General features: G+C 40.6%; 1 long non-coding RNA gene and 1 pseudogene across 3 annotated transcripts in view; both read right to left on the bottom strand.

Moving 5' to 3' along the window:
- LOC105725249 (uncharacterized) overlaps window positions 1-23,229 on the bottom strand; it is a 136,382-nt gene that overhangs the window by 32,247 nt on the left and 80,906 nt on the right. For 2 of the 3 annotated variants that reach the window (XR_010337023.1, XR_001109247.2), the window contains exon 3: window positions 5,843-5,970. This is a non-coding gene — a long non-coding RNA (uncharacterized LOC105725249). Of the gene's footprint in view, window positions 1-5,842; window positions 6,040-23,229 lie in introns of all 3 variants that reach the window. The other variant, XR_010337024.1, reaches the window with a different exon arrangement.
- Window positions 9,311-9,864, bottom strand: LOC105725248 (large ribosomal subunit protein uL24-like; annotated as a pseudogene).

The raw sequence follows: 23,229 nt of genomic DNA, 5'->3' as shown, positions 1-23,229 counted from the left end.
TAATAAGCCCTCCAATATGATTCTGATGCATGCTCAAGTCTGAGAACCACTGCTCTACAGAGTGGCCAAATAATTATTTAAAAAAGTCAATCAGATCATCATCATTTCTTCCCTCAAAATTCCCCAGTGACATTACCAACTCATTTCAATAAGATCCTGAGTCTTTGCAATGGCTCACAGGGCCACCGTGATCCCTTTTCCATTCTCACTGTGTCTGTAACCCCCTTTCTCTCTGTTCTCCCTTCACTCACTGTGCCCCAGCCATTCTGGCCCCTTCACTTTGCCTGCCGGCCTTTGCACCTGCTGTTTCCTCTGTCTGCAACACCTTCCCCTCTCCCTCCTCCCACCTGATCACAGAGCTCACTCCCTCCTCTCCTTCTGGTCTCTACTCAAATGTCAGCTTGTTAGAGAGGGCTTTCTCCAGCCACAATACTTAAAATACCAGTCTCTATTTCCCAACCCCTCTGTCTGTGCCACTCTCTTCCCTTTACTTTGCATTATTTTCCTCTACATCATGCATCACCATCGGGCACAGGCTATACTTTGCTTGTTTGTCTGTTTATCTGTTATTGCGCCCTTCAAGAACGTATGCTCCGTGAGGCTCCACAATGTGCCTGCTGTGTTTCCTGTTGTATTTTTTTTTTCCAGAGTCTGAACAGTGCTGGCATCTGGTTGAATAAATAAATATTCAATTCATGATGGCCAAGGTTCTCCTCTGGGGAGAGGATACATTTATTTCAAAGATATTGCCATTGCTCAAAATATGTTTCAGGCAAGAGTAGAAGCAGGGAAATCAGTTAGGGGGCTACTTTCAATAATCCAGGAAAAATATGATAGTGATGGCTTCGATTTGACCAGGTGGTAGCAGAAGAGGTGGTGAGAAGTGATTGGGTTCTGGATGCAATTTGAATATAGATCCAGTGGGTCAAGGTCAGTTTACAAGTCACATATGGGAACCAGGCTCAGTTTTTAAGAAAGTCCACTTCTTTTCCAAAAGTAGAAAACATTTTATCACATACATCATTTATATTACTCCTAGGATCATATGACACTTGGCTATGAAAGAAATCAAATTTCTCCCTGAAAAGTGAAACTCAGAAGCATTGAAGACATTCATAGGCTCTGAATGCAATTCCCTGTAGTGATGAAAGAATGATTCTGGTTTTTATAAAGCACATTTTTATATTTGTGTGATTTAATTCTCACAGCAGTTCTCCGAGGTCTGTGTTATTAACCCCATTTTTCAGATGAAGTAAATGAGGTTTGGAGAGGTGAACAAACTTCCTCAAGAGCCTCCAGCTGCAGAGGGGGAGGATTTAAATCCAGGCTGGCTCATGAATTTTCTTCATGATCAAGAGGTGTTGGGAACAAGCGTACATGCTTCCAAGAAGAGAACATTCATTTGGGGCATTTCAGTTATGTCTTATTTTTATCTTTCTCTCTACTTCATGCTCCCATTTCATGAGCACAACTCCTCTGGATGATCAGATCCCTGCAGCAAATATAAGGTATAGCCAGAACGTCTGGGCCAGTTCTGTTTTCCTGCAGCTCAGGCTGAGACTGGAGCCTCTGTCCAATGGCCGAGGCCCTGGCCAGGTGGTGCAGTTGCTTCTCCAGACACTGTTTCAGTGTTGCAGGAGAGACCGTTGCTATTGCCATGGGGATTTGACGCTTTCCAGGGCTATGCAGCCAGCATTGTTTCCCAAACAAGAAACTATTGTTCGAGTAGAAATAGAGGGTGTTTCTGACTGGGGATTTAGGCTCAAATAAGGATCCACATTTCAATAATGCCTCCTTTTGTAATGGGTGATTTATTTTTTTCAGGCTTATGTGACTTTTATCAAATCAAATCGCAACTCGTAATAATTGTCCTTCCTATCTTGTTTGTTAAGAATTGTTATGTGTTCCTGGGTGTTACCCACTCATGGAATCAACATCTCATAGAACATTCATATTAAGGCTCCATGTTGTCCTGGGCAGACTCAGATTTCCATGGCAGGCTGGTGCAGGAAGCAGAAAGGCCATGGGGTGAGAAGAGATGATTGATGGGTGAGAACCAGCATTTATGGTGCACTCCTTATACAACAGGCACTTTAGATACATTATTTCACTTGGTCCTCACAGTCACCTGAGCAATTATCCAAGTTTTACAAATGAGGACTGTAATTAGGTACAGGGAGCAAGATCACACAGCTGGTGAGAGCAGAATCTGGGATTGTTTCCCAGGTCTCATTCCAAATCTGTTCCTTTCCATTTCCTGTTCCGTACTCCCTTGCTGATTTTTCTAAACTTCAGTGTTGTTAAACAAGCCAGCTGGTTGAAAGTACACACAAGATGGTGCACGTGAACACTTCTAACACAGTGCATGTCACATAATAGATGCCCAATAAAAATCAAATTTTCTCTTCTTTCCTTTGTTGTACAATTTCATCTTCCCCTTTTGATTTTTCTTTCTCTTTTCCTTCTCTATCACATTTTTTCAACTCCTGCTTTCTTTTTCCTCTTTTACCTCTTTCTTTTCAGAAAAATAAATTCTTTTCAAAAAATCATTCCCAATGGCAACAGATACTTAAAAAGCAATCCCCTAGAAGTAAACCAAAAAGAACTGTGGAAGTCTGCATGAAGACAACTATAAAATCTTATTGAAGACATAAAAGAAAACTTGAAAAGACAGAAAGCTATATATGTTTCCAGATGAAACAGTAAAAATTCCTAAAATGTCACCTTTCCAAATTAATCCATAAATTCAATGCAAACCTAGTAAAAATCTTTACAGAAGATTTATAAGATTTGAAAAGCTGGTTTTAGAGTTGAAAAAGAGAATACCTCAGAACAAGCAACAAAATTTACAAAAAAGAAAAACAAGGAAAAACCTGACTTTTTAGGTATCAAAATATAAGAAGTTTATATTAATTAAACAATATTTTATTGGTTCAGAACAAAGACATAGACAAATGGAACCAAAAATTCAGGAACAAAGCTATGCATAAAGGAACATTTAGAATATAAAAAGGTAGCATTTCAACTTAGCATGGAAAGGACAGATGGTTCAAAAACCACACTGAGACGGGGTATGGTGGCTCATATCTGTAATCCCAGCACTTTGGACCGAGGTGGGTGGATTGCCTGAGCCCAGGAGTTCCAGACCAGCCTAGCACAATATGAGGAAACCCTATCTCTACAAAAAATACAAAATTAGCTGGATGTGGCGGCTCAAACCTGTAGTCCCAGCTACTTAGGAGGCTGAAATGGGAGGATCACTTAAGCCTGGGAGGTCAAGGCTGAAGTGAGCTGTGGTCACGCAGCTGCACTACAGCCTGGCAACAGAGTGAGACTGTGTCTCAAAAAAACCAAACAGTAACAATAAAAGACCCAAACATGATACTGAGAAGATTGCAGATACGGAAAAAAAAAAAATTAGAATCCTGTATCACATCATATGCAAAAATCCAAATGGATTAAATTCTAAAACATCAAATATTTTTTAAAAACAGGCCAGGTGCGGGGGCTCATGCCTGTAATCTCAGCACTTTGGGAGGCCAAAACGGGCGGATCACGAGGTCAGGAGTTCGAGACCAGCCTGATCAACATGGTGAAACCCTGTCTCTAGTAAAAATACCAAAATTAGCTGGGAGTGGTGGCAGTGCCTGTAATCCCAGCTACTCGGGAGGCTAAGGCAGAATAATCCCTTGAACCCAGGAGGCGGAGGTTGCAGTGAGCCGAGATAGTGCCACTGCACTCCAGCCTGGGTGACAGAGTGAGAATTGTCTCAAAAACAAAACAAAACGAAAAACAAAAACGCAGCAGAAAGGAACCAGAGTAAGCTATTGCACATTATTTTTTATAATTTTGGGGAGTGATAAAGGCTGTCCTAAGAAAGCCACAAATTCCAGAAGCCATTAAAAAAAGACCAACAGGCCGGGCGCGGTGGCTCAAGCCTGTAATCCCAGCACTTTGGGAGGCCGAGGCGGGTGGATCACGAGGTCAAGAGATCGAGACCATCCTGGTCAACATGGTGAAACCCCGTCTCTACTAATACAAAAAATTAGCCGGGCATGGTGGCGCGTGCCTGTAATCCCAGCTACTCAGGAGGCTGAGGCAGGAGAATTGCCTGAACCCAGGAGGCGGAGGTTGCGGTGAGCCGAGATCGCGCCATTGCACTCCAGCCTGGATAACGAGCGAAACTCTGTCAAAAAAAAAAAACAAAAACAAAAAAAACCCAACAGATTCATGTCAAAAAACAGAAAAGATCTGTATGACAAAAGACACCAAAATAAAAGGTCACAGTGGAAGTCTCTGTAATATATATGAAACCAAGTATAATATAAAAAATACATTAAAGGCACCTAAAATTATTATGAAAAAATATAAAATATAAAAACTAGCATAAGAAATGGAGACAATTCACAAAAAAATTAAGAAATAAAATATGAAAAGGTGCTTAATTTCAAAAGTAATAAAGAAAATGCAAAATAAACAGTGAGATACACTATATTACCAACTAATCAGTTTGTTAAAAATTCAATAGATTGCTACCAGTATTATCAGGTGAAAATGGGCAGTTTCACACACAGCTTCCAAGAGTATAAATCAGTATAAGCTTTTTAAACGATAATTTAGAAATATCTATCTAAATTTAAAATAAGCATATCCTTCAAGTCCTTAAATCCCATTTCTAAGAATGTGAAAATATTTGTAAGGCCGGTGCCTCCTTGGGAGCCGAATGGACATGCCCTTCTCTCTCCGTGCCTAAAAACTACGTCATCATACTGAGCACATTGCTCAGCATTTGCCCTCTCCACGCAGGCTCCCCTTGCCCATTTCCGCATTCCAATCTCAGCCCTGCACCTGCCATAAATTTTGAAAAGGCCTGCCAAGAGCCTGCCCTATGGTAGCTCCCTCGTACATCCTCGGCCAGCCCCTCGTCCGTGCTCACTCCCTTCATACCCAATGGAAATGCCCCCGCTTTGTTCACCTCGCCCGTCCCCAGTCTTTTAATACCCAATAGAACTACCTTGTCTTTGTTTCCCCCGTAGTCAATCAGCCACTTCTACTCCCTATAAAACCCCACGCCCCAAGAAGAGAAGCGCGACTTCTCTGGCCCCTCCCGGACCATAGAACCTCGCCCGGGAGCTGAATAAATTGGCTTTTAATTTCCTCACTCCGGTCTCTGTTTCTTTATTAAACTCGGAGAGAAGTCTAACAATATTCACGTTTGTAAAGTAAATAAACATGGATGGTCATTGCAGCTTTATTTCTAGTAAAGAAAAATTAGAATGGGACAAATTTTTCTCAGTCAGGAAATGGTTAAATGAATTATAGCACATTTATATTATGGATTACTATATTGAAAGTAATATAGTATTAAAAAAAGATTTAAAAAAATGAAGTAGATTTCTATTGACTACGGAAAAGGCTTCCAAGATATATGTCAAGTGAAAAAAAATCAAAAACTTTAGTACTGTGGGCAAAGAGTACTTGCTTTTCTACTCTCTATGACATGTTTCACCATATTTATATTATTTATGACAAGCACATTCTGCTATACAAATAAGAATAAAAGGAATCTTTCTTAATAGGATTCAGGAACCATAGCAGTGTTGTGTATGACTGTTGTCATGTGCCCAGTAAGTTTCCCTAGGCTGGGCCTATAGGCTAAAAGAGATCCTTGGCAATGCTCCAACCAGGGCAGGGGTAGGTCAGAGGCACTGAGGGCAGGAGGCTGCCAGCCAAAGAGAACAAAGTTGAACTAGTGCCGGCACAAGAGAGGAGCATGGAGTCACAGTTTCTCCTTGACCTCCCCTTTAATGTTCTAGCTACCAGCAAGACACTTGAGACTCACCTTAAGCAAGAAACACTTAATTCCTTCTTCTGCTTTGGGCTTCAGCGGAAGTGCTTCCAGCAATGAGAACTGCTTAGCTGCAATCCAACGATAAGGCATCTATTTTCTATTTCTTGGTAAATTCCCTCCTGTAGCAGAAGAAAAATAACACTAGGTCTCTTTCTCTTCCTTCCTCTCTCCAAAACATTCTTGTTTAGCTGAAACATTTAGAAGAAAAAACAAAACTTTAAATGAAGTGTTTTTTTGGTAATGTATACAAAGTTATATGTATGGAGACTATATATTAGACTTTGCATCCGACACCATTTTTCCTGGAAAAATTTCTTTAGAAAATCAAAATGAAAACTGTTTATCATTATTCATAACGAAGTCGTTATTCTCCTACAACAGTTGTTTGCATAGGTATTCTAAATTATTTTGCAATGTTTATCTACTATCTTCAAAATATTTCTCTTCTGATTAGGTTTTCTCCCTTCTAATTATTTTGCACTATTTTTAGTTTTTTTCAGATGCATTTAGTGAGGCTGAAGTGGGAGGCTGGCTTGAGTTCAGGAGGTTGAGGCTGCAGTGAGTCGTGATCATGTCACTGAACTCCAGCCTGGGCAAAAGAATGAGATCCTTTTTCAAAACAAACAAACAAACAAAAACACTCCCTGCCAGGAACTTGGCTGTCTGTTTTTTATATATTATCTTATCTGATTCTTATAACAACCACTTGAAGTAGAGATTATTTTCTCCATTATGTAGATGAAGAAACTGAGGTTCAGAGACAGTAAATAACCTTCCCTAGGGCCCATAATGAAAAGTGGGGAGGCTGGATTTGAATCCAGGTCTAACTTTGAGGTTTGTGCTCTTAACACAAGACCAATCCATAACCTTTGGTACATGTAATTTTGGGGGCTATCTTTGTACTATACCATTGCTGCTGTTGGGTGGGGTAGTGAAGGAGAGGACATAGACAGATATGAGGCCGTAAGAGTTCTTTTTGTTTCAGTAAATGAATATAGCTAAAAGCTTCTTCCACTCCCTAGAAGAGTCAGTTGTGGTGGGCTAATGAATTTCTATACCATGTTGGAAATTTATAGCTGTGAGGGCATTCTGAAAATTTCCACTAAGACAAGAAGTGATTTGAGCAGGTTAAGATAGATGAATCTCTCAGTCGAGGCTTAGAACAGATACTTCCAGGTCTGGCTCTCTGGCCAGCCTGGATGCCAGTGATTCACTCATTGTGTGATTAAGTGGCAAGCTTATGTTTCTAGAGCTAATGATTCTAAAGCTTTCTGTGGTATTAAACTGAAACACATCAAAAAACTAAAGGCAATTAGAAGCAATCAAAGCATTTGGAAAGTAAGATTCAATTTCTGCATTTGCTAAACTCTTCATCAAGAAAATCAGTAAATTTTTTAAAAAGTCATGAACATGATACACAGAAAATTAAAAAAAGCAATCAGTTTTAAAATGTACACACGCTTCCCAGAATGCTTAGGACATTTAGGACGGAGCCATTGTTCACTTGTCTTATTTCACTGCATTTATTCAGACATGTGCCTATGAACACTCTCTTGAATAATGTCCCTCTTTCAGTTTTGACAGATGAATGGGTATGTAACTCCTCAAGTGCCAGAAAAACCCTTAGAAGCATCAAAGAGTAAAAGCCACACTGAACTATTTATAAAAAATTTCCAGCAAATAGCAGTGGGTAGGCTTTCCTTATTTGGGCTTAGGTGTGTATGATGTTTGAAAAATCTGTTAAGTCACTTTTGACCAGGTCCGTCTCAAGGTTTGTCAATGTACCATCCCAGTTGGCCTCTAAGAACCTACACAGTGACACAGAGGAAGTTATCTCTCCATCCAAGAAACCTTCGACTTCTTCAATTAGCAGTTTCATTTTGCTCAGGGCCAAATTCAATACCTTTTAAAAGTAGGGCCTTTTAACCTTTTAGTCAAATACCCATCTTGGCCAATCATTAATCATTCATGTCTTTGGCTCTGAAATCTTTTAATGACCACTGAATAGGTCAAGTTTTACTAAAGGTGAAGAGATCTAGGTGTTAGTCAATGTGTGTCTATATAGATGTATGTGTGTGTTTTGGAAGGGGTTGCAATAAATATTTGTGTCTTCAAGAATGAGGAAATATGCCAGGTGTGGTGGCTCATGCCTGTAATCCTAACACTTTGGGAGGCTGAGACAGGTGGATCACCTGAGGTCAAGAGCTTGGGACCAGCCTGGCCAACATGGTGAAACCCCGTCTCTACCAAAAATATAAAAATTAGCCTGGTGTGGTGGCATGCACCTGTAATCCCAGCTACTCAGGAGGCTGAGGCAGGAGAATCACTTGAACTTGGGAGGCGGATGTCGCAGTGAGCTGAGATAGGACCACTTTACTCCAACTTGGGAGAAAGAGCAAAACTTTGTCTCAAAAAAAAAAAAAAAAAAAAGTGGAAATAAAGAAAACCGAAGTGCCACTTCTAATTTCAAATTCCCACAGGTATTTACAATTCCATTTGTATTCTCTACAAATGAAATAGTCATAGAGGTTGGGATGACCTTGCAAGAAGAAGAAAAAAGAAGGATGACATTGAAGGTTTGAGGCTGAATTGAACTTAAACTTACTATTTAGCCAAAGTAATACGAGGACCTGAGCAAGCATTAGTGGCAATCTGAAACTTCAATCAATTATTTTGCCATCATTTATTTGGGTTAGCTAGTTACACTCAAAATCACTAGATAATTGTTAAATTCTTCTACTGTTTGAAAAATTAGACTTGATTGTATGGTTTGGACATACAGACTAGAAAACTGAACTCTAAGTTCTAAATTGTAGTATATTAGACCTGAAAGGAACCTTTAAGACCTAATATTTTGAAACTCTGGCTTTACAAATGAGAAAGCCAAGACCAAAAAACTCACCCAAGGTGACATATTTTGTTGGTGGAAGGGTTACTTGGACCCCTGGTTTTCTGACCTTTGGACCAGTAGCTTTTCACCTGCAGTCTCCCAAGAAGCCTGCGGCCTCCCAAGAAGTAAGTCACCACTTTTCTTATAATGCCACCAATGGTGCCTCCCTTCCAGGTTCCTCATAGCATTCTTGTGGTATTTGACAAAGTCCAAATTTCCTAGGTGTAAAATCCAGTTTTCTCTTCTTGTGCTTTCAATAAAGAGCTTTTTAATGTTTAGTTCTGAAAAATATCTCATCTTCCAAAGTCTTGCCCCTGCCAGTCCCCGTAAAACTCACACAGCCCTTAATATACTTAATGCCTGCAATGCTCAAAACTCTGTCTTCATATGATGATGCTGGATTACCATTATGAAAAATAAACCTTAAGTTGATTTCACCATTAAAGGAAAAATTATATTTTACTATTAATTTTTATAAAGATTACCTCCTTCACCCATCTATATCTTTTCCTGAAAAGTGATTAGTTCTCCATTATTGGGGCAGAATGGATAACTGAAATCTACAGACAATGCAAAGCCTCACTGTAACCAGCTTTCAGGCTCCCCTCTACGTGGGTCTTTTTTTTTCCCCTCATTTCAAGTTTTAATCAAAGCTTGTATATAAGATTACTTTATTCCTGCATCTTCTCAATTGTTTCTTCCTTGTATTTGCCCTTTTCCTTTCCTACTTGGTGAGATTTGGCTTTCTGTTCAAGGATCTTTTTGCGGTCTTTGTCCAGTTTTAGCCTAGTGATAACCTCCTTGCTGGGGTGAATGCCTATGTGGACAGTTGTGCCATTAGCCTTTTCCCGCTGCACCCGTTCAGTGTAGATTACACATTTCTTCCTGTAAACCTGGACTACTTTGCCAATCTGCTGACCTTTATAGTGTCCTCGTACAACCTGAACTTCATCATCCTTTCAGATGGGCATGGATCGCACGTTGTACTTCTGTCTCAGCTCTTTGGAAAGAGGGGAGGACATAATCTTCCTGCGAATGTGGGAAGGTGCATTGAAATGACTTTTGCGATTCTTGCTTCGGTCGGAAGTCACAAAGGGATTGAACTTCATTTTGGCAGCTCCCGCTTAGGTGATGGCCGCAAAAGGGAAGAGAGCTATGTGGGTCTTTTAAGCAAATGACTCACAAGTGGCAGATATGACAAACTGGAGGTTGAGTTCCCAGCATCAAGTGGAGGTCATCATTAAGACCAATAATCAAAATATAATAGTCCAAGGAATGTTACATTAGGAGTTGAATTGTTTTTGTTTTCTGCCACTTACTGTGTGATCCTGAAAGCAGCAGCCTCTCTGAGACTCAGTAACATAATCTGTAAGATGAAAATAATTACACCTACTCTGTCAACCATGTTACTGTACTGAACTCACTAATGGGTTCCCATAACACTTAGAATAAAATACAAAATCCTTTGTGGCCTAGAATGTCCTTCCTATCTGTCTTATGGTCACTTAGTATGCCCTAAGCACATCTTTTTTCACTTTCTCTGATTTGCAAGGTTTTTCCCGCCTTGGGGCCTTTGTACCTTTTGTTACCTCTGTTTGAAACACTTCACATCCCTACTTCCTTTTCCAGCTAACCCATTCTTTTTTTTTTTTTTAACAGCCTCTCTCTCTCTCTCTCTCTCTCTCGCAGGGTGGGAGGGTTTATTTCATTGTGGCAGGGAGGGAGCCTGCACAGGGGGTGTCAGGTGGGCAGAGACTTGGCAGGCAGGGCTGGCACTCAGGTAGGGACTTGGCAGGGGAAGGGCTGCCCTCGGGCCTGTTGAGGAGAAATTGAGGCTCTCCCTGGTGGAGACCTAGCCCAGCGGGGTAAGGAGGGTGGGGAGAAACTGAGTTTGAAAGAATGAGGGGCCCCTCCCTCTGGGTTTTCCTCCTAGAGGGCCCAGGGACGGCAGTGGACAGGAAGCCTAGGGGATTTTTCTGGTCATTCTTGGGTAATAAAAAAGCAAAGATTGTGTTTAGTGACAAAGACATTCTCACCTTTAAAATTATGTCTTCTCTTCTGCTACTAGAGTGCCTGGTTGTAGCCAAGGAGTGAGAGTCTTATTACACAGTTTTCTTTCTTGTAGGCCAAAATCTACTTTCTGGTTTCTCCCATGCCTAGATGCTACATCTGCTCTCTGGAGACATTTTGAAGAAGTCCCATCCCTTTTTTTCTGATGTAGTTCCTCATATAATTAAGCAGAACAATCTTAACTTCTTTCATTCTTCATGTCTTTCAGAGAAAATTATCTCTTCTTTCTTTTAACAGTTTCTGAAAATCAAATTTTCCCTTTAAATTTGCAAACCTACCAAAAATATGAAGACTAGTACAATGAACACCTATATGTCCTTCACCTAGATTTTATACATATATAAGATACATACATAAAATTTTTGCTGAATCATTTGAAAGTAAATTGCTAACATCATGCCATTTCATGCTAAATCACATCAGTGTGTGTCTTCTAAGAACAAGGCTGTTGTCTTCAAAACCACAATATCATTATCTCACTTAAGATTAACAGTAATTTAATACACTTAATAATATATAAGGTACAGACCATATACAATTTTCCTATTATTCAAATAATGTTTTCTTCTATTTTCTTTTTTCAATCTAGGATCAAATAAAGGGTCACACATTTGCATTTGTTTTTCATGACTCTTTAGTCTCCTTTAAACTAGAATAGTTCCTCCAACTTTGTGTGAATCTTATGGCACTGCTCAAGTTAATGGTTTCTTATTATTTTATTATTTTTGTTTTTTGGAGACAGGGTCTCACTCTGTCACGCTGGCTGGAGTTCAGTGGTGCAATCTTGGCTTACTACAACCTTTGCCTCCCGGGTTTGAGCGATTCTCATGCCTCCTGAGTAGCTGGGACTTGTAGTGCACCACCATGCTTGGCTAATTTTTTTGTATTTTTAGTAGAGACAGGGTTTCGCCATGTTGCCCAGGCTGGTCTCAAATTCCTGGGCTCAGGCAGTCTGTCTGCCTTGGCCTCCCAAGGTGCTAGGATTACAGGTGTGAGCCACCATGCCTGGCCTCAAGTTAATATTTTAATCCAGCCATTCTGACCAACCTCAACCTCACAGGTAAGAACCTGCAGCCTCCTCCAGACATAGGCAAAAATAATTTAAAGAGAGATGAGTCCCTGTTTTCTTTGGAAAGCTTTTTAGTAGCTACACTACACAACTGGTTCCTGTAGTCAATCTGATTATCCTCAGGCCCATTTCTTATGAACAGCAGACAGGCTGGATCTTCCCCATCATGGAGTCATGTCATTCCACCTTTGAGTGTGCCTACAAAACCTGGTTGCTGGTGTGGTGGTTCAAGCCTGTAGTTTCAGCTACTGGGGAGGCTGAGGTGGGAGGATCACTTCTACCCAGGAGTTAGAGCCCAGCCTGGGCAACATAGTGAGCCGCCATCTCTTCAAAAAATAAACTTTCCTGGTGGAGTCTTTTCTGTTGGTTTAGATAACTCATGAAAACTAGTTCAGGTCATTTTAAAGGTGAGTCTCCCATTAATTTATATCAGCTGTCATTCTGATTTGTGAAAAGTACAGCTTTACAATGACAGAGAAGAGCTGGGCACAAGAGTTACTAATGGGTAGGACCAACATAGAGGAGACTGAATGTTGAGACAAATACAGAATCTCAGGTTAGCAAGGAAAGAATGGTGACCTAAGGCCCCAACCATTTCTGTTTTATTTCAGGCAAAGGGCCAGCAAGGAGATGGGAGATAGAAGATTCCAAGATGGTACTGGTGCCTTCACAAGTGGGACATCAGAATCCAGGAGGCAGACAGACAGCAAAGAGACATTTATACCCAGAGAAACCAGGATCTTGCCCCCAAGCAAAGGTTCTGGGACACATTTCCCGTCTGGAGAAAGGAAGCTGCCTAAAGCAAGGTAAGGCTGCTGTGAAGAACAGAAAAATAAATAGGGAGCCAGAACTGGTTTTTTTTTTTTTTTTTGAAAGGAAGTCTCGCTCTGTTGCCTGGGCTGGAGTACAATGGCATGATCTCGGCTCACTGCAACCTCCACCTCCCGAGTTCAAGCAATTCTCCTGCCTCAGCCTCCTGAGTAGCTGAGATTACAGGCATGCACCACCACACCCGGCTAATTTTTTATTTTTAGTAGAGATGGGGTTTCACCATGTTGGCCATGCTGGTCTCAAACTCCTGACCTCAGGTGATCCGCCTGCCTCAGCCTCCCAAAGTGCTGGGATTATAGGCGTGAGCCACCGTGCCCGGCCCAGAACTGGGTTTTTGATAATGGAGACAGAAACACTATGTGAAAAGGAGTCACACCCAATGGATTATGGCCTGGGCCATCTACAGAGCACCATATCCTGAGTCCTACATCCAAAAGACTATACTGAAAAACCAACAGTGGTTTTAGGGATTGTGTGTGCATCTGTGATGGAAGAAATGCATACAATGGTCCATTTCCAAGACGAAGTGCCTTAAATCAGTTTAAGTCAGCAAACTACAGAAGAAACAGCATACACTAGGCCCTGCTTAGACAGCGATGCCTGCTTGTCAGCCCTCTACTTCCATCTTAGTTGTCTTCACCCAAACCAAACCAGTTTAGTCTAAGATAAAAGCTTATTAGGCTTCACAATAGCTCGCTTTTTCTGTTCTTACCAGCCTGCCCAGCTACTTAGGTCATAAGTCAAATACTTAAAGAGCCCTTGAGCTAACTAGGATTGCAGTGCATTGTGGGCTGCAACAAAATGCAGCAAGACAACCCTAAAGAAAACACCTGAAGTCCCTACTCAACATTCAATAGGCAACATCCGGGAAGACTGTGACCCCATAGTACTCAGCCTATGAGGAGCTGTGGGAGGGACTTGCGCACCAGGGGATAAATTGCTTAACTGTGTTGGGTGTGCCTGCCTATCAAACACTCAATCTTGCAAAACTGTTATTAAAAGTCCCACTTTTGCTGTTCTCCAGGTCTCTGAGTCCATTCTTTGGTTTTCAACAAGTGAGTTTGTTTCTCACAATCTGTCACCATTTATCTTTCTCCTCAATTAAGTGAGATTAATCTTTACCTCTTTTTGGCTCAAAACCTAGCTAAAAAACAAAGCAAAATGAACAAAATCTCAAATCTCCCCAAATCCTTTTCAGTATCTAATATAGCCTCTGTTTTATTTGACCTAATCTGCCCATTATTATTCCAGTTGGGGTAAAAGTAAATAATGTATTTGCTATTCAGGGGATTTCTGATTCTGTGCCCTTAAACAAATTCTCAAATGTATCTCTTACTCCTGAGTTTCTGATGGGCTGTCCCAGTACTTCCTGTAATACACTTTCACTTTAATCCCCTGAAGGCTGTAGATTCCTCCTGGTGATAAGAAATGCTGTATTCTCATCCCCATGCTGTTGATTTTGCAGGTTGTAGCCAGGAGAGGCTAGGTGATATGGTTTGGCTGTGTTCCCACCCAAATCTCATCTCAAAATGTAATCTCCACATGTCAAGGGAGGGACCTGTTGGGAGGTGACTGGATCATGGAGGTGGTTTTTCCCAAGCTGTTCTCATGACAGTGAGTTCGTCTTAGGAGACATGATTGTTTGATAAGTGTCTGGCATTTCCCCTGCACTCTCTCTCCTCCTGTTGCCTTGTGAAGAAGGTACTTGCTTCCCTTCACCTTCTGCCATGATTTTAAGTTTTCTGTGGCCTTCCCAGCCATGAGGAACTGTGAGTCAATTAAACCTCTTTTCCTTGTACATTACCCAGTCTCAGGTAGTATCTTTATAGCAGTATGAAAACGGACTAATACACTAGGTTATGCTTCAGTAACAAATAATCCCCAAAATCACAAAGCCTTGTAACAAAGGTTTATTTCTCATTACATTTCATGATTTTATTTTTTTTTTTTTGAGACAGAGTCTCACTCTGTCCCCAGACGCCAGGCTGGAGTGCAGTGGCACAATCTCGGCTTACTGCAACCTCCGCCTCATGAGTTCAAGCAATTCTCCTGTCTCAGCCTCCCAAGTAGCTGGGACTACAGGCGCACGCCACCAAGCCCAGCTAATTTTTTTTTTTGTATTTTTAGTAGAGACAGAGTTTCACCATGTTGGCCAGGATGGTCTCAATCTCTTGACCTCATGATCTGCCCGCCTCGGCCTCCCAAAGTGCTGGGATTACAGGCTTGAGCCACCGCACCCGGCCACATTTCATGATTATTACAAATCGTTGCAGCTCTGCTCATATTCCTTTCACCCTGGGACACAGGCTGATGAATAGGCCTCTATCTAGAACATTACCAATCTCGTGGTTGAGAAAAGGGAGAAAGAGCAAGCCACACACCAGGTCTAAAAGCAACTGTCTAGAAATGACACATGCCACCTCTGCTCATACTTCACTGGTCAGAGCAAATCTCATGGATTGGCCTCGCATCAGTGGTGCAGAAAATACTGTCCTCTCTAGGATAATGAGTATTTCAGGGATGATCATTAAGTTCACCGTATGTGTTGTTGCTGTCAGGAAATAGGTAGCTCTTTATCAGGGTATATGTACCTATCAGGACATGTCTGCTTCTCTATCAGGGTATATGTGCCATTGCATTGGAACAAGAAGCTTCTGAGTCATTGGCTAGGACTGAGTCGCTGGCTGGTGTATTGGCCTCCTGGATTCTCTCCAAGCCAGGCTTTCCAGAATTTCTCCTTCTCCTCATCCCATCAGAGAATCCATTGTGGAGTCTGGGCCTGCTGTAGCCTGACCAGGCTTAGGCCAGGCTTGACAAAGAGTAAGTGTGGTCTGCTTCCTTTCCACCCCCATTACCAGCCAGATCAGAGGACTTCCTTTGTGGCTCGTGAAGCTTCTTCCTGAAAAACTTTTTGATTGATTTATTGATTTTTCATCATGGCTAGTCATTTCATGGTATGCTGCCAGAGGATTCAATTTGTCTTGTTTTCTTCCTGAAGTGACTTTTTTTTCTTTAGCACTTTTTAGAAACCCCAGTCCATCGTGGGTTTTTGTCTGCCTGGCACTGTTGTCACAGATTTCTGTAATTTTTTTTTTTTTTTTCGAGATGAGATCTCCCTCTGTCACCAATGCTGGAGTGCAGTGGCATGATCTTGGCTCACTGCAACCTCCGCCTCCCGGGTTCAAGCGATTCTCTGCCTCAGTCTCTGAGTAGCTGGGACTACAGGAGCATGCCACCACACCTGGATAATTTCTTGTATTTTTAGTAGAGACAGGATTTTATCGTATTAGCCAGGATGGTCTTGATCTCCTGACCTCATGATCCACCCACCTTGGCCTCCCAAAGTGCTGGGATTATAGGCATGAGCCACCACTCCTGGCCAATTTTTATTTTCCTCTAAATCTCTGTAACTCAAATTTCCTCAGGCCTCTGAAGGTTGTGAGGATAAATAAAGTCACATTTACCATAAAAACTCAAATTTCTCTGACCCATATTGCCTATGTGCCCATGTAAGATCTCCTGACCTCCCCAAAGGTCTCTCCAGTCAATTCTGGGTGTGTTAGGGATGAGTTGAGAGCTGGGAATAGGGGTCCCCTCACATGCTTCTGTCTAGGCCCCCATCCCATGGTTGTCTGCAGTTACTAGGTCCAAGCTGGCACTTGGATTATTTGGGATGTCCTGATTGCAAGTCATAGAAACCAACTTGAGCTAACTTAATTAAGATTGAGAGTTTACAGTAAGGACGCTTGGCTATCTCTCAGAATAGACTGAATATAGCTGTCTCAAAAAAGTTCTACTAGATTAGGAAAAGGAAATGTCTTAGAGAACTTGTCCAGTCTCTTTTACCTACATATTCCTGAGTGTCTGCTCCATGAGCTCGCCTCTGACTTTTCTACTCTTGGGCCCACATTGAGAAAATTCCCTAGTTCTCCCTGAATGCTAAAACCAATTTCTATCTGAGAGGATCCCATTCTTTAGGCTTCAGTCATGAGCCCAAGCCTAGATTTTAAGTAAATGTTAAGGATAAGGGTCACATCATTTAAAAAAAAAAAAAAAGGCTACTGGAGTCTCGCTCAGTGTATTTGGCAGAGTTGGGTGGAAATAGGGGAGAAAAGATTTTTCCTGAGCTTGGCAGTGTTCCAGTTATCTGTATATGTTAGTTTGTTAGGGCTTCCATAACAAATATCACAGATTGAGTGACTTAAACATCAGAAATATATTTCTCACAGTTTGAAGGCTAGAAGTCTCTCTTAGTCTGTTTGTGTCACACTACAAAGGAATACCTGTGGCTGGATGATTTATAAAGAAAATGAGTTTATTCGGCTCATGGTTCTGCAGACTGTACAAAAGCATGTTGCCAGCATCTGCTTCTGGTGAGGACCTCAGGGAATTTCCACTCATGGCAGAAGGTGAAGGGGAGCCGACATCACATGGTGAGAGGAAGGAAGCAAGGGAGAGAATAAGAGAAGGAGACGCCAGTCTCTTTCTAATAGTCATATCTTGCAGGAAATAAGAAGAAAGACTCAATCCCACAAGAATGGCACCAAGCCATTCATGACGACCTCCAACATTGGAGACAATTTTTTTTTTCATTTTTTTTTTTTTCTTTTTAACAGAGTCTCACTCTATTGCCCAGGCTGAAGTGCAGTGGTACACAATCTCGGTTCACTGTTCACTGCACCCTCTGCCTCCTAAGTTCAAGTGATTCTCGTACCTCAGCCTCCTGGGTAGTTGGGATTACAGGTGCATGCCACCATGACTGGCTAATTATTGTATTTTTAGTAGAGATGGGGTTTTGCCATATTGATCAGGCTGGTCTTGAACTCCTGACCTCATGTCATCCACCGCCTCAGCCTCCCCCAAATGTTAGGACTACAGGTGTGAGCCACTGCACCTGGCTGAATTTCTTTCTTTTTATTTTTTGAGAGAGGTTCTTGCTCTGTCACCCAGGTTGGAGTGTGGTGGTGCAATCATAGCTTACTGTAGCCTTGAACTCCTGGGCTCAAGCATCCTCCCACCTTAGCCACCCAAATAGCTAGGACTACAGGTGCATGGCACCATGACCAGCTAATTTTTTAATTTTTTGTAAAGATGGGCTCTTGCCATGTTGCTCAGTCTGATCTCAAACTCCTAGCCTCAAGCAATCCTCCCGCCTTAGCCTCCCAAAGTGCTGGGATTACAGGCATGAGCCACCATGCTGGCTGGGGATCAAACTTCAAAATGAGTTTTGGAGGCGATAAATATCCAAACTATATCAAAGTCAAGATCAAATCATTGGCAGGTTTGGTTTAATCTGAGGCCTCTTTCCTTGGCGTGCAGATGGCTACCTTCTCAATGTGTCCTCACAAGGTCTTTCTTCTGTATTCACTCATCTCTGGTGCCTCTCTGTGCACTCTAATCTTTCCTTCTTATAAGGACACCAATCAAATTGTATTAGGACCCACACGAATGGCCTCATTTTAACTTAATTACCTCTTTAGAGGCCCTGTCGCCAAATACAGATATAGTCAAAGGTACTAGGATTAGAGCTTCAACATATAAATTTAGGGGACACATTTTTCAGCCCATAACATCTATTGTTACCTAACAAATCACCTCAACAAATGGTGTAAAATACAAAATTTTACTCTGCTCATGGTTTCTGTAGGTCAGAAGTTCAGAAAGAGCACTGTGTGCCAGTCTCCATGATGTCTGGGTATCAGCTGGGATGGATTGAATGAATGGTGGGGTACTGATAGAGAGCTCGGGGGGAGGATTCACTTCTGAGATGGCTTCTTCACTCACATATTCCATGCTTGGGCTGAAATGGCTGCAGGGTGTACTCAGATGGCACTGTCAACCTAACAGCTATAAGTAGCCTCCCCTGTGACTCGGCCTTCTTCAGGTAAGAGGGACCTCTTTCATGGCAGCGCCGGGCTCTAAAAATGAATGCTCCAGTGAACCAAGAACATAGCCTCGTGGTCTTTCGTGCTCTGTTGGTTGAAGCAGTAAGAAACACAGATAAAAAAGGGTCAAAGAATGTGTGGCCATATTATAAAACTGCCACAACAGGCAGTGTCTACTGCATCACCGTTCCATGTGCCCTCCATGTGAAGAACAAGTCCCTCTCCAGATTGCTGCTTCATGATGCTTCCAAAGGTTTGGCAAGCTTTTTATGTTTGACTCCTAACAACAGCAACATGCCAGTAGCCATACTCAAGTTATTTTCTAGACATGCATGTTAGAGTTCCAGTATCTCCAGGCTTTCTCATTCTCATGCCTCTCTCAATTTGCTTGTGGGTACATGAGTCTGTCAGGTTCTGAGGGGAAAGTCATGCTTGCATTATCTTTTTCCTAAGCCATGTTGTTCAGAAACTGGGGTGTCAAATTTTTGCTTGGACTTTCACCCAAAGTCTTCCTGGTTTTTTCTTTTGCCAGTTGCGGATGAGAAGAAAAAGTTACTTTTTCTGCAAGTCCCTGAATTTCTGAACCCTCTCTATTCTCTTTTATTCTTGCTCATAAAGTGAACTCTTGTCTTTATTTTAATGTTTTCTCAAACGTATTTAATAATAATTAACATGGCAGGCACCTGTAATCCCAGCTACTGAGGAGGTAGAGGCAAGACAATCGCTTGAACCTGGGAGGTGGAGATTGCAGTGAGCTGGGATAGCTCCATTGCACTCCAGCCTGGGTGACAAGAGTGAAACTCTGCCTCAAATAAATAATAATAATGATAATAATAATAAACAAATGCATTCTGTTTTTCAACCTCTTCCCTAGGCCTATGAACTAATTCAGAGCATATTTATTCAGAACAGATTTCTGCCTCCCAAGTTATTTTAGGTAATAATTTACCAAATATTTCCCCCTCACATAAACCTGGAAAACTTTCTACCAGACTCTGGTTAAAAAAAAAAAAAAATCCCTGTCTCTTCTAGGCATGTATATAAGTACTATCATTCTACATATGTAGACTTGTATATAATTATTTAAATGGCACCCCCAGCAATTCTAGGTACCACCTTCTTTATCATGTTGGAAAAGAAAAATTATACAGTGGCATCAAACAATCCTAAAATCTCAGTAGCTTCAAACAGCAAAAATGTATTTCTTATTCATGTTCCATATCTATTTAGCTCAGAACAGAACTTTGCTCTTTGGAGTCTATCAAAGTTCATGCTGATAGAGCAACCACAATACCAAAATTGCTGGTTGTTGGTCTATGGAGAGGGAGAGTCCTGGGGCTTTTTGCATGCTCATATAAGCTTTCCCATAGGGAAGTGACATCACTTCTCTCATGACTCAACGGCCATAATAAATTACATGGTCCCATCCAATCACAAGAGAACCAAGAAGTGCAAACCCATCATGTGCTTGGAAAGTGGGAACTGGGACTCTTTGATGAATAGCACTAATAACTACTACAGAATGTGAGAGGAGTAAAAGGTAGAAATGAACAGAATATTTTTAGAATTTTTCTTTTTTTGAGATGGAGTCTCACTCTGTAGCCCAGGCTGGAGTGAAGTAGTGTAATCATGGCTCACTGCAACCTCCGGCTCCTGGGTTCAAGTGATTCTCCTGCCTCAGTCTCCTGAGTAGCTGGGACTGTAGGTGCTTGCCACCACACCTGGTTAATTTTTGTGTGTGTGTGTATTTTAGTAGAGATGGGGTTTCACTGTGTTAGCCAGGATGGTCTCGATCTCCTGACCTCATAATCTGCCCACCTCGGCCTCCCAAAGTGCTGGGATTACAGGTGTGAGCCACTGCGCCTGGCCTCTATTTTTAGAAATTTCAACCAGCTTTATTGGGTATAACTTATAAAACATAAAATTCATGTGTTTTAAATGTACAGTTTGATGAGTTTTGACAAATGCATGTAGTCATGTAACCACAACCATAATCAAGCTATAGAATATGTTCATCACCCACTATAATTGCCTTCTGTCACATAACATTCAACTCTGTTCTCACACCTCCACTCTTTGGCAACCACTGATCTGATTTCTGTCACCATAGTTTTGCCTTTTCTAGAATGTCATAAAAATAGAATCAGATGGTATGTAGTCTCTTGACTCTGGCTTCTTTGACTGCAGTTAATGGTTTTGAGACTTATTTATGTTTGTGCATCAATCATATTCTTTTTGCTGTTGTTTACTAGGATTCCATTTTGTGGATAACCAAGATTTGTTTGTTCATTAAGCCTGTTGGACATTCGGAGCACTTCTAGTTTGCAGCTACTGTGAATAAAGCTCATTGCAAACCTTTACATTCTTTGATATGAACATCTGTAGGCATTTAAGTCAGGTCAATACCTAATATTGAAATTGCTGGGTGATACAGTAAGCGTATGTTTAAATATATAAGAAATTACCGATCTGTTTTCTGAAGCGGCTTTGCATTTCCACTAGCAATGTCTGAGAACTCCAATTGCACCATATTCCTGCCTGTGTTGTTATTGTCAGCCTTTTAAATTTTAGCCATTATAATGAATATGTAATGGTATTTCATTATGGTTTCAGTTGGTATTTCTCTAATAACTAAAGAAATTGAGTGCCTTTTCATTTGCTATTTGTATAGCTTTTGTGATATATATGTTCAAATCTTCTGTACATTAAAAAATTTGACTAGTTTCTTATTATTGAATAGTAAAAATATTGCATACTTCTGGATAGATTCTTTATCCAATATATGTTTTGTAAAGATTTCATGCTTCTTTGTGGTATGACTTTCTATGTATTTAAATGAGTCTTTGGAGAAGCAAACATTTAAAAGTCCAACTTATCCATTTTTTCTTATAAAGTTTATGCTTTTTGTGTCCTACCAAAAATTTTTGCCTAGCCCCAAATCACAAAATCTCCTTCTGTAGTTTATTCAATAATATTTATATTTTATTTTATGTATTTATTTTTTTGAGACAGAGTCTTGCTCTGTCACCCAGGCTGTGGCAGTAGCATGATCTCAGTTCACTGCAACCTCCGCCTCCTGGGTTCAAGTGATTCTCATGCCTCAGCCTCCTGAGTAGCTGGGATCACAGGTATGCACCACCACACCCAACTAATTTTTATACTTTTTAGTAGAGACAGGGTTTCACCATGTTGGTCAGGCTTGTCTCAAATGATCTGCCTGCTTCAGCCTCCCAAAGTGCTGGGATTACAAGCATGACCCACTGCACCTGGCCTATATTTATAATTATAGCTCTAACATTTAGGTCTATGATCTATATGGAATTATTTTTGGCATATGATGTGAGGACAAGGGTTGAAGCTCATTTTTGAGGCCTAATTATTATTACTATTTGTTGAAAAACTATACTTTTTTCATTTAATTACCTTAGAACATTTTTCCAAAAAAATCAATTGTATAGGTCTATTACTGGAGCTTCTACTCTGTTCTGTGAATAAATAGATAGATAGATAAACAGACAGATAGGTAGGTAGGTAGGTAGACATCAATTGACAGATACGTATGTATTCTGTTCTGTGAAATCTCTGTTCTGTTCTGTGAAGATATACAGATATAGATAGACATATAAATATTTAGACATATACATATGTCTATCTTTATGCCATACCACATGTCTTGGTTACTGAAGCTTTATAGTAAGTCTTAAGCCAGGTAATATACCTCCAACTTTGTTCTTTTTCAAAACTGTTTTGCTTATTCTGTCTTTTGTGTTTTCATATGAGTTTTAGATCCAGCTTAATATCACTGCTGGATATTAAAATCCTACTGCTATTTTTATTGTGATTGGAAAGAATCTACTGATCACTTTAGGGAAAATTGGCATCTTAATAATACTGAGTCTTCTAATTCATGAACACAGAATATCTCCCCTTTTCCTTAGGTCTCTCAACTTCTCTTTGTAATTTTTTTGTGATTTTAAATTTATTGGTAAAAAATGATGCATAACATTCCCTTATTATAATTTTAAGGTAATTAGCATCTGTAGTGATGTCTCCTTTTTAACCTGTCATACTGAAAAATTGTGCTTTCTCTATTTTTGATCAGTCTGGCTAGATATTTATTTCATTGATCTTTTCAAAGAATCAGATTTTGGCATACAGGTCAACATATTTTATTACATTTAACTCCAAGTATTTCATGTTTTTTGGTGCTATAGTTAATGCAAGTTTCCTTTAAGAAATTTCAGTTTTTAATTGCTATTTGATCTTATATTGAAATGATATTGATTTTCACATATTGACCTGTGAAACTCACTTATAAGTGTGGTGCATTTAAAACATTTTTCTTAAATTATCCCTGTTTGTGGACAAGATGATTCTATATCTAGAAAACCCCATAGTATCAGCCCAAAAGCTCCTTCAGCTGATAAACAACTTCAGCAAAGTTTCAGGATACAAAATCATTGTATAAAAGTTATAATCTTTCTATACATCAGCAACAGCCAAGCTGAGAGCCAAATTGGGAACACAATCCCATTCATAATTGCCACAAGAAGAATAAAATACCTAGGAATAATGGTAATTAGGGAAGTGAAAGACCTCTACAATGAAAATAACAAAGCACTGCTCAGTAAAG

The sequence above is a fragment of the Aotus nancymaae genome, unplaced genomic scaffold (genome assembly GCF_030222135.1).
Source record: "Aotus nancymaae isolate 86718 unplaced genomic scaffold, 86718_ANA_hifiasm-v0.15.2.pri h1tg000041l, whole genome shotgun sequence".
NCBI classification, from domain to species: Eukaryota; Metazoa; Chordata; class Mammalia; order Primates; family Aotidae; genus Aotus; species Aotus nancymaae.
The sequence above is the reverse complement of the archived record's forward strand: the minus strand, read 5'-3'. Positions and strand labels throughout refer to the sequence as shown.